Raw genomic sequence first — 10,448 nt, forward strand, 5'->3', positions numbered from 1 at the left:
AGTATTAATGAGTCTCATTTTTAAAATCTGAAGATTAAACCATAAATTCTTAAGCATATGTGAGTGCCCACACAAATAGGTAAGTTTTGTATAAGCCTAGCTTTGGAAAAACCTAGGCTTTCCTTTCAGTTTTGCTGTCATTTCAGTGTGGAATTAATAAACATATTAATGAGATCATCAGGTAATTTAAAGTTTGATGGTTCTTTAGAGATTAAGGTGTCCCTGATCTACTAAATTCGTAAAGCCATTTTTTCAGGTGTAAAGTAGCAAAAATATATGGGGAAACAGCCTACATTTGCTGAGTATAGAGACAAAAGGTGTTCCTTCTATGAAGGACTTTGAGAGGAAACCCTGTGAGGAGTGGCCAAAGGCACTTGGTCTGTCCAGCCTGGAGAAGAGAAGACTGAGGGGAGACCTCATGGCAGTCTGCTGCTTTCTCATGTTGGGAAGAGGAGGGGCAGGTGATGATTTCTGCTCTCTGGTGCACAGTGACAGGACCCAAGGAAAGAGCATGAAACTGAGTCAGGAGAGGTTTAGATTGGATATTAGGAAAAGGTTCTTCACCCAGAGGGTACAAAGGGTAGTTGGGCACTGGAACAGGCTCCCCAGGGAAGTGGGCATGGCACCATCCTGGCAGAGCTCAAGAAGTGTTTGAATCATACTCTTGGGCACATGAAGGGATTCTTGGGGTGTCCTGTGAAGTGCCAGGAGTTGGACCCAATGATCCTGATGGGTCCCTTCCTACTCAGCATGTTCTGAAATTCTGCGATACCATCTGTAGCTATCTAGCACAGTATGAAGATGCCAAACATTCTTTTAGGAATTTGTATCTACAAAAAAATAGTATAAAGTAATATTGGAATGCTTGGCTGAAAGGCATTGATATTAATATGCTGACCCATGTAAAACTAAAACTGGCATTGCAACAATGCATGTTAGCAAATAACAGGGCTATATAAACAAATATGTACAATGAGAAACAATGCTAGTCTCAAGTATTCAGAAATCTCTAAACAGATAAAAAAAGAAGTCACAGAAATCAGTTAAAAATTCAAGAGTTTTTTCAAGGAATAAGTGCTCAGTTCTAATTCAATTCCACTTTTCTGCACAATTTAGCAGTGTTTTTCAGCTTTTAGTGAAATCCTGAGTGCCAGAACTTCTTAAAAAATCGCAGCTGATATTCGTATGAAGTTTCTTGTTTCTGGCACCTCATTTGAAAGTTTAGACAGCAGTATTCTGAGTTTTGCCATAAAACTGACTCTTGTCAAACCAACATGTTTAATCCAAACCAGTATGATAATACAATGGAATCGTGCTTTTTCAGCCTGAGGCTAGAAATGAACTAACTCAAAAATATTAAAAAAAAAAATTTAAAAAAGGAGGTTAATTGTCCCTCCTGACAAAGGAAAGGAAGCCTCATTCTAACTTTTGATGTCCAGTTTATCTAATAATATCTCTCATTTCTCTCTGTACAATACCCCTGAAACTGGAGTTTATTCAAACAGACAGAGTTTTTTCCAAACTCTTTTATTTATCTCAAATATTGCAACCTCCTACCTTGACAAATGCAGCCTTGCCCCACTGACTTCCACCCTGAATGATCCACCAAGAGAATTTTTCTGACTCATCTGCCCATGCTGCTTCACCTGCATTGTTTATGCTAGACACTCCTCTTACCTCCAGTGCATCAAGCCTAAACTACTCACTCCAACTGCTAAGGACACTTCTTTTGCCTACCAGTCTTCATTTGTTGGAGTATCTGCTGCCATTCAGCAGCAGGTACATTCTTTTACATGATGCCTACAAAACCAGAATGTGGGCTACTGATGGGTCTAATTCCAGCCTGCTGTGCTGACCAGTACTGTCTTCTTTCTTGGTATATAAAACCACAGAACTATTAAGGTTGGAAAAGACCTCTAAGATCATCCTGTATCATGCCATCTCACCTTTCAACCATTTTGAGGCAGGGGCTTTCTCACTTTTGTATATTATACTGGTTTTGGGTCCTGTTCCATGTTAAAACTCCTGAGCACTACCACCACAGAAAAACATATTTAATAGCAATAGTTAGCCATTTAGTAATGGAGAACTCTCAGAATACAGTGATGCAATAATGTGATAATAGGCAATGTTCTATCCTTTACAGGGGAGCAGTGGAGAATGCACTATACCTATACCATCACTTTAACCCAGAATGAACATAAGCAGCTTTATGCAGTAATGCTTGTAAACCTTTTTAAATCCTTGCAGAGGGTTCTGTAAGAACACAAAATTCTTGGTGCTTTTAATGAAAAGGTAGCAGTAGGAAGTTATTAGCTTTATGCCTTTCATTTTCTGTCTAGAAATACCCATCCATTCAGAGTGCAAGACCAGGCAGAATGTACCGGGTCTCCCTGAGAAAGGCATGCACCTGAAACAGAGCCAAACTCTGCACAGCTGTTGTTTCTGTTCAGCAAATCCTAATTTTCCAAAATGCATAAATATAGTACTTTAAAAATCATAATAGTGGCTACAAATGCATGAGATTTTGATGTTAAATTATCTAAATGTGTATTTAGTGCGTATCCTCTAAAGCTTCAAGTCTGTCTGTTTCATCTGATACTTTTTCCTCAGAGGATTTTTCATAAACATTAATAGAAAAAAATTACAAAAAATCTTTTTACATTGATAAAGAGACACATGTTTTTGTGATGAGAGCAAAGCTAGCAGGCACCAAAGCATTGAATGTTTTAATTGCAGCAAAATCCTTTGTTCTTAAATTTACTTATCTTTCCAGGACATGAAAATTACCTTGTATTGCTTTAACACCTTACCATTTTTTGATACTCTGAAGCTTATATAATGGGCTCCACTACTTTGACTAAAAAAATAGCAAACCATACCAAAAAGCTACAAAAAGCAGAAGCTGAAGTTACAAAGTTCTTAAGACTGAGAACTCACGCTCATCTTTAACTTCTTAACATACATTTACGTTTTAAACTTCCATCATATTTCTGAGCTGTTTGAACTCTGGGATTATAGTGTGAGTTAAGATTCAGGGTCTAAGACTGAAAATTATTTCCCCTGGAAACACATTTACCTCAGAGCATAATTTCTCCTAGGTTGGAACTTCTTGTTGAGCTTCTTTCTTCTGCTGTGCCAAATTGGAACTTGAGCAATGCTGTGATGATGTTATTGAGATGAAGCTTTACTTAATCTAGTTAGGGTAAATTAAATTTGAAAGAGGAAAGGTATAGGATGCTGTGCCAAGTAGTTTGGTCAAGGTACTGAGAACATAAATGAAACACCTGTTAAAAATGTGTGTGTGTAATCTTTGAATGGATGTGCATAGTATTCATGGATGTGCTGTTGTATCCTCCCTAGTCTCAGCTAAAGCAGTGTCATGGTTTAGGAATGGTATTCCCCAATTTAGTACTCCCAGTAAAAGATCAGTAAAAAACTCTCCTCTCCACCACTCTCCAATGGGAGACATAAAAGGCAGGGGTCACGGGTTGACATAAGAACAATTTACTGGAAACAGGAATGAGATAAGAAAAAGAACACTAACAGCAACAATATTAATAACAAAAGTACACAAAAGAGAGGATGATTCGCATGAAAAAATGCTCACTGCGAACTTTGGGTGACAATGAACAAATGGCAGATGGCTTCCCCTGCCACACTTTGTCAACTGGAAGCCCTGCTCTTCTTATCAGAAGCAAGAGGGTCCCTTGTCTCCAGCAATGATGTGGGGGGTCTTTGAATAACAGGGTCTGGACACACCCCCTTAGCCACTGCAAAAAATTAACACTGTCCTTGGCAGAAACCAGGACATTCAGTATGCTGTGCTAGGATTAAGGTGAGCAAACCACAGCCTTTGCTCACTGCATGGAGTAGAATTGTCACTATGCATACCTGTCTGCATGAAATCACTTCTACTCATTAGTGCCCATGTCAGAGAATATTTTGGAAAGTCTTAGTCGATATAAGATTGGAGTGTTGGAGCCTGTACCTGCAGGCAAGGTGACAGAAACATGAAGTATCTGGGCTTGTAGAAATGCTGAATGCTTGGAGAGGATGCAGACGTCACAAGTATGAGGTGTGAGGATACCCTGCAAACAAGTTACAGAGTGCGCCACAGCCTGCCTGTTATCCAGCACACAAAACACAGCTCTTCCCTAGGTGGCTTCAAGCTCCATCAGGCACGTACATGTTAGGCAGAAAACCAGAGGAAGACCACAGCTCCTGACAAAGAAGAGTCATTCATATTTACAGCAAAGGCAGCCAATATGTAGTCACACTGCCCTATAACTGAGGAAAAAAAATTAATCCCATGCTAGGAAATAAAATAGAGAAGTTTCTCATGAAGAGACATCTTATAGATCCCTTCCGGAGGAATCTGGATAGACTGGAATGTTGGAGAAAGATCAGTGTGATGGAATTTAACAAGTCCAAATGCTGGATTCTGCATCTGGGATGGAGTAACACCAGATACAGGTGTAAACTGGGAGAGGAGGGTCTGGAGAGCAGCCCTGCAGCCAGGGATCTGCGGGTGTCTGTCAGCAGCAGCCCACTGGAAGCCAGCAGTGTGCCCTGGCAGCCTGGAGGGCAAACTCCATCCTGGGGGGCATCAAACACAGCTCAGCCAGCCAAGCACAAGAGGTGATTATCCTGCTGAGTCCAGCCTTGGTGAGGCCTCACCTCCAGTGCTGTGTGCAGTTCTGAGCCCCACAGTCTGGATGTGAAGGTCCTTGAATGCATCCAGAGAAGAGCAACAGAGCTGGTGAAAGGGTTGGAAAGGATGTCCTATGAGGAGCCACAAGGATTTTGGGTTTGTCTAGTTTGGAGAAAAGGAGGCTGAGAGGTGACCTCATTGCTCTCCACAGTTTCCTGGGGAGGGTAAGAGGAGAGGATGGCAATCTCTTCTCCCTGGGACCCAGTGATGAGTAGAAATGGTTCAAAGCTGTGCTGGGGTAAGGTCAGACTGGATATTAAGAGGCATGTCTTTATGATGAGGTGGTCAAATGCTGGAACAACTTCCTAGAGAGGTAAGTGATGCCTCAGGCTTGTCATGGTTTAGAGGCATTTGGACAGTGCCCTTCATTATATGCTTCAGCTTTTGGTCAGCCCAGAAGCGGTACGGGAGTTGCACTAGAGGAGAATTGTAAGTCTCTTCCAAATGTAATATTATAATCTATTCTATCAAACTTATAAGTAGTAGAATAACAGACACATAGCATAGCATATCTACAACTCTTGTGTCTACAACTGCCATTAACTGCAAGTAGTTCTTGAAATGAATACTCTGTGTAACACAGCCTTCAGTAATTGATCAGAAATAGAAATAAAGGCTAGCAGTCGTTTTAGTTCCTCATGTCTTTTATTTACATTCCTTTCTTTCCCTATATGCAGATATAAGTGCCCATATGCAGATACTCAACCCCTACACCTATATGGAATTATGTTCCCACTCCCATCTAGTCTATAGCATTGCACCTCTAAATGGCAAGAGTAAGACACCATTTCAATCAAACCACATCTTTTATCTCCATTTCCAGAGAGATTGTGTTGGCACTATTGAAGGTGTTTGACCACAACTGTTTCTCGTGTCATAATCTCTTTCCTTGCAATAGCCTCACTTCTAATTGCACAGAGACCTTTTCTTCCATGCACACAAGACTTGCAGAGACATTCTACTTCCCTAGACTAAGTGTTGGTGAAGTCATATTGCCTCATTTCCCATATGATGGGTTTAAGGATTTGTCAGAGGACAAAATATTTTGCAAACAATTTACTCAGTGCCACTGAGTGCATGTCAAATCATGGCCCAGACTACTGAAATAGTCTGTTATGACACTTTTGACAGCAAACCCCAAATTTGAAACACATTTGTGTCTGCACAATTTGCCCTAGACAATCACCTAATGATTGAGCTGTACAAGGAATCTTGTCTTGTACTGCTGCTTTCATGTTATATTACCTAAAGTGTTCAATTATTAGTTTACCAGCTCAGGTTCCTCTCACTTTCATTATTTATAAAGGCTCAACCTACTAGGGAAAACACCCCAACATAAAATTTGAGGAATTCAAAGCCTGAACCTGAAAGAGTACAAAGCAGCACCTAATCTGAGGCTGTCTCATCTTAGCATCCCTTCAGACTGATCCACAAAGTACTCTAGGAGACAGACAGAGAGATGCTGGCAGATAATATTTCATTGTTCCTTTGTTGTTCTACATTTAAGTAAACCATGGCAAATGGTCCAATGGCAGCAGGACTGCAGCCCATGACACTGTAGGCAGAATTTTTTTACTAGCGCAGGGAAGGGCAACACATAGTAGGTTAAGACAGTGGAATGCTGCCTCAGTATCAGTCCATCAAGGAGAGCAGCAGGTGCAGTATAAACACATACCTCCCGTCTCATGGATTGATTGTCTCATGATATGGTACAAAGAAAAAGAATCACAGGAGCATTTGGAGTACTTCTGTCACCAAGCTGCACTGTGCCTGAGAGCAGCAAAAAGTGTTTGCTGTTTAGAAACAGGACACCACGAAGCAGGTGTGCCTGCCATTGTATGGATAACCAGACCCCCCTCCCAGCCAGGGAGATCTTAGCTCACTTTCCTCACGCTGAACAAGAGTGACATCTGAAAGCTGGTGAGCAAAGCTATTGCACAACCAAACATGCAGCTTTCACCCACTGCCAAGGCCAAAACAGCCTGAAAACACTTGTGTCCTTGTGACTCCAGGCTCGAATTACACCCATCTGAGCTCAGAAACAGGAGGAGAGGACGTGTGAAGCAGATGGACAAGTTATAGGTCACCTGAAAGTATTTAATGAACTGAATGTCTCATATAAACAAGAGCCTAATGCAGAGAAGTATTTCTGCCCTCTGCTTTTGCTCTGCCATCAGGCTCCTACATGGTGATGCTCTGATGTTATGGATCAGCGCTGAACGCAAAATCCTTGCCATAAAGTTAGGTATGTCATCGGGAAAACAAGACAAACACAATTTTAAAGCACATTCTTGCACAGCAAGAAAGACACTTTGCTTAGTGTCAGTGGCTGAAGTTCCCTGGTATTCCTCCCTGAGCTGTCATGGACCCTATGCATGCTTCCTAGATGCACAGAAGCTCCTGCTTCTCCGTTGCCCACACACACTGAATCAAGCCTATCCCAGTGCTGTTTTTCATTGTTTTCCCACAGGAGAATAAGGATAACTTGGCAGAAACCTTGCACTTCATGAAAATTAGGAATAGATGGCTTCCTTTAGGCCAACAGGAAGATGATCTTTCTGAGGCCAAACAAGCATGCAGCAGGTACCACCAGGCACTGCTCTGATGCCAGCAAAAAGCCCATCTGTTGGCACTGAGAAACTGGTCTTCACAGGAAAGGGTGTCTATAGTGGGCAAAGGTGCTCACCCAGTGTTTATGTAAGAGATGAAATGCACAAAACCTTCACATTAACATTATTCCAGTATTATTTTGCCCATTACCTTCTAAAGATTCCTTTCTGGCTCTAGTAACTTGCTAGTTAGCACACCTTCACCTTGTCTGCATTAAAATAGAAAGTAAATTTGCTGTTGAATACTAACCCGAAAAGAATGGAGATAATGCCTCTTTAGCCATGTTAAGAATATCAGATGCTAAGCTGTTGTAACTTACAACCAATACCTGTTATTTAATGAGTGAAACTAAATCCACTAACCTAAATCTGATCAATTATTTTTCAGTACGAATTAACAAAAAGCAAACTTTGAACACTCCAAACAGCATTTAGATATCAGCAATTGCTCTTAGCATAATGGTTTTATAAAATAGGTATGTTTGCAAAGTAAGGAAAAATCTTGAATGACTACTGAGGGATAAGAACTCCCACATATATTTATGTGTATATATATATGTATTTATACACATACATACACACTCTTCATTAGTTCTTGCACGCCTGTTCAAACAACCCCCATCTTCAAGGATCACATTTTCATTATCCATGTTAAAGCACCAGAAAAGAGTGAGAAGGATGACATGGTGTTAGAAGCAAGATCTTGTGTTTTCAACATAAAATACTTTAACTTGTATTTTGGATGTTGCCAGATATACTCTGAGACTTTAGCCAAGGCATCTGATACTCCAGCTTGTCACTATGCATGATTTTTTCCATCTTCAAGAGAAATAATACATCCCTACCTTATGTGGTGTTTCTTTCTCATTCCATACGGGAAAGCTTTGAAGTCCAAAGCAAATTCCAACTGAGAGATGGAAAAGTGTTTTCAATGAAAGTAAAGACCATCGAACTCTACAGAGACACTATTTTTCCCTTAAAAACAATCAAGCAAAAACAAAGTGAGAGGGAAGATTTCTGTGCAGAATAAACCCCCCCACTAAATCTTACTCTATCTTGGATGTCCTAAAGCTCTCCTCAGAAGTCTAGTTATTGGGTCCTCAGCAGAAACCTTTTGCCTCTCTTGCATCTTCCTGACTTTATGAAAAAAATGGTCTTGCAAGCTAGAATTCCTGTTCACAGCTGAAGTGTTAGTACATTCACTTGGAATCACCATGAAGCAGGTGGGGTTTAGTTCGGGTGTCAGTTCAGATCCATAGCTATGCTATTGTCTGCCAACTCGGCAATCACAAGCTTTTTATTTACTCTCTTCCTTCTTCTCTGGATAACTGCAGAATCAGTCAACTATCCTGGCAAGGGAGGAAGGGACAAGTCTGTTGGCCACTGAGTCACTGAAAGATGTTAGGTAAAGACCAGAAAGTCTTTTCACATATGCCATATCACTGCCATCATTTAGTCATAGTATTAAACCCTCTAACAATACCAAGCTGTTACCTGTGGAAGGATCAGACTTCTACCCTTAGACTCAATAGTACTAAAAAGCCACTGAAATGGTTAATGTCTACACAAATAAATATGGCCAGATATTCAGGTGTGTATAGTGACCTGATACACCTTTCATGTAACATTAGAAATCTGAACTTGTGACTAGGTTTCAATGACAAAGTGTGTTAGACATCACCCAGACAAACGATGATCATCTGCACTCCCTCTGAAGCAACGAGAAAGGCCTGTCCTCAGGCTTTAGGAAAAGTCAGCTCTTGAAAATATGTACCAGTTATTTCTGCAATAGCACGTGGTCGGTCTAAGCATTAAAAATGTAAAATAACAACAATAAAAAATAATCTTTAGTTATGCCTGTTTTTTACAGAATAACATCATCTTACATAAAGAAACCAAGAAAGCAAATGGCTTAACAGAAGATGTCACTTATGGATAGGAATGCTAAATAGGACAGTTTGCATTGATTGAATTTTAGTAGGAACGTATTCAGTAATTGAAAGTCACAAAAGATTTATTTTGCTAATTGTTACGCATTTGTTTTTCTCTGTTTCACAAACTGTTAATTACTTGTGCATGGTTTCAGTTGGCACATGTCAGTGTATTGAATCTATGTTGGTTATTCTGCTGGCAAGCAAAGATCTTCAAATGCTGCAATTGTTATTCTTTGGTGTTCCGGTTTGGCCAAATTTAGAAATATATATATATATTCTGAGAGAAGGCACAACCACTCCTCCCCCCACCAGGTTCGGGGAAAAAAAAATTTCCTCGAAGGAAAGTGAAGAAAATAAAACTATTTATTTAACAAACACACGGGAAAGGAAAATAATGTTAAATGGTAAAATCTTTCGCTGTAGAGGAAAAACCTGGGAAAGCGTTCGAGTCCTCCCTTTGGTCTCCTCGGAGCTGGGGCTTGGCCAGGGCCAGGCCCTCTGTGCCCGGTGGAAAGTCCTCCCGATGTGCTCTGAGGTTACAGCAATCAAGCAGTCCAGTAGAAAAGGGAGAAAATCCGAAATTCCAGAGAAGGAAAAGTTCGACTCCCAGTCTCTCTCCGGAGAACAAGAAGAAGCGGACAAAAAACTGGCCAAAAAACTGACTGGAAAAGCTGCAAGCCGGGTGCTTCCTCGCTCCCCCCCCACTGCCCCAGCTGGGAAAAAAAACCTGCTATCTTTATGTGACCTTGAACAAGTTTCAAACTGCTTTGAGAAAGTTTTGCTCAGTTATTTTCTTCCCCCTCTCAGGCTCAGTTCAGAGGCATAGAAAGGCCAATAATTAATTTCTGGGCATAGGCAGTGATATGGGATACACATCATAAGGTCACCCCAAGACATTCCACCCCTTATCCCATATTGTTGGCTCAATGCCCAAACGAAGATATTCTAATTCTACACACACATTAATACATATGTAAATATATATATATACAGCTATATACGAACAGTGACAGTGACAATCAGCAAGCAGGGGTACACAGGCATTCCACATTATAGGTGGTTTTCACACAACAATCAGATCTCCCTGTGGTACACAATGTGTTGTGCCATCTTTCTGCATTACCCACCATGTGCAACCAGGTCCCTGAGCAAAGACAACCCCACGGACGGGTTTGTCTGTACTCGAGGCAG

The sequence above is a fragment of the Coloeus monedula genome, assembly GCF_965178545.1.
Source record: "Coloeus monedula genome assembly, chromosome: 6".
In the NCBI taxonomy this organism is placed as follows: domain Eukaryota; kingdom Metazoa; phylum Chordata; class Aves; order Passeriformes; family Corvidae; genus Coloeus; species Coloeus monedula.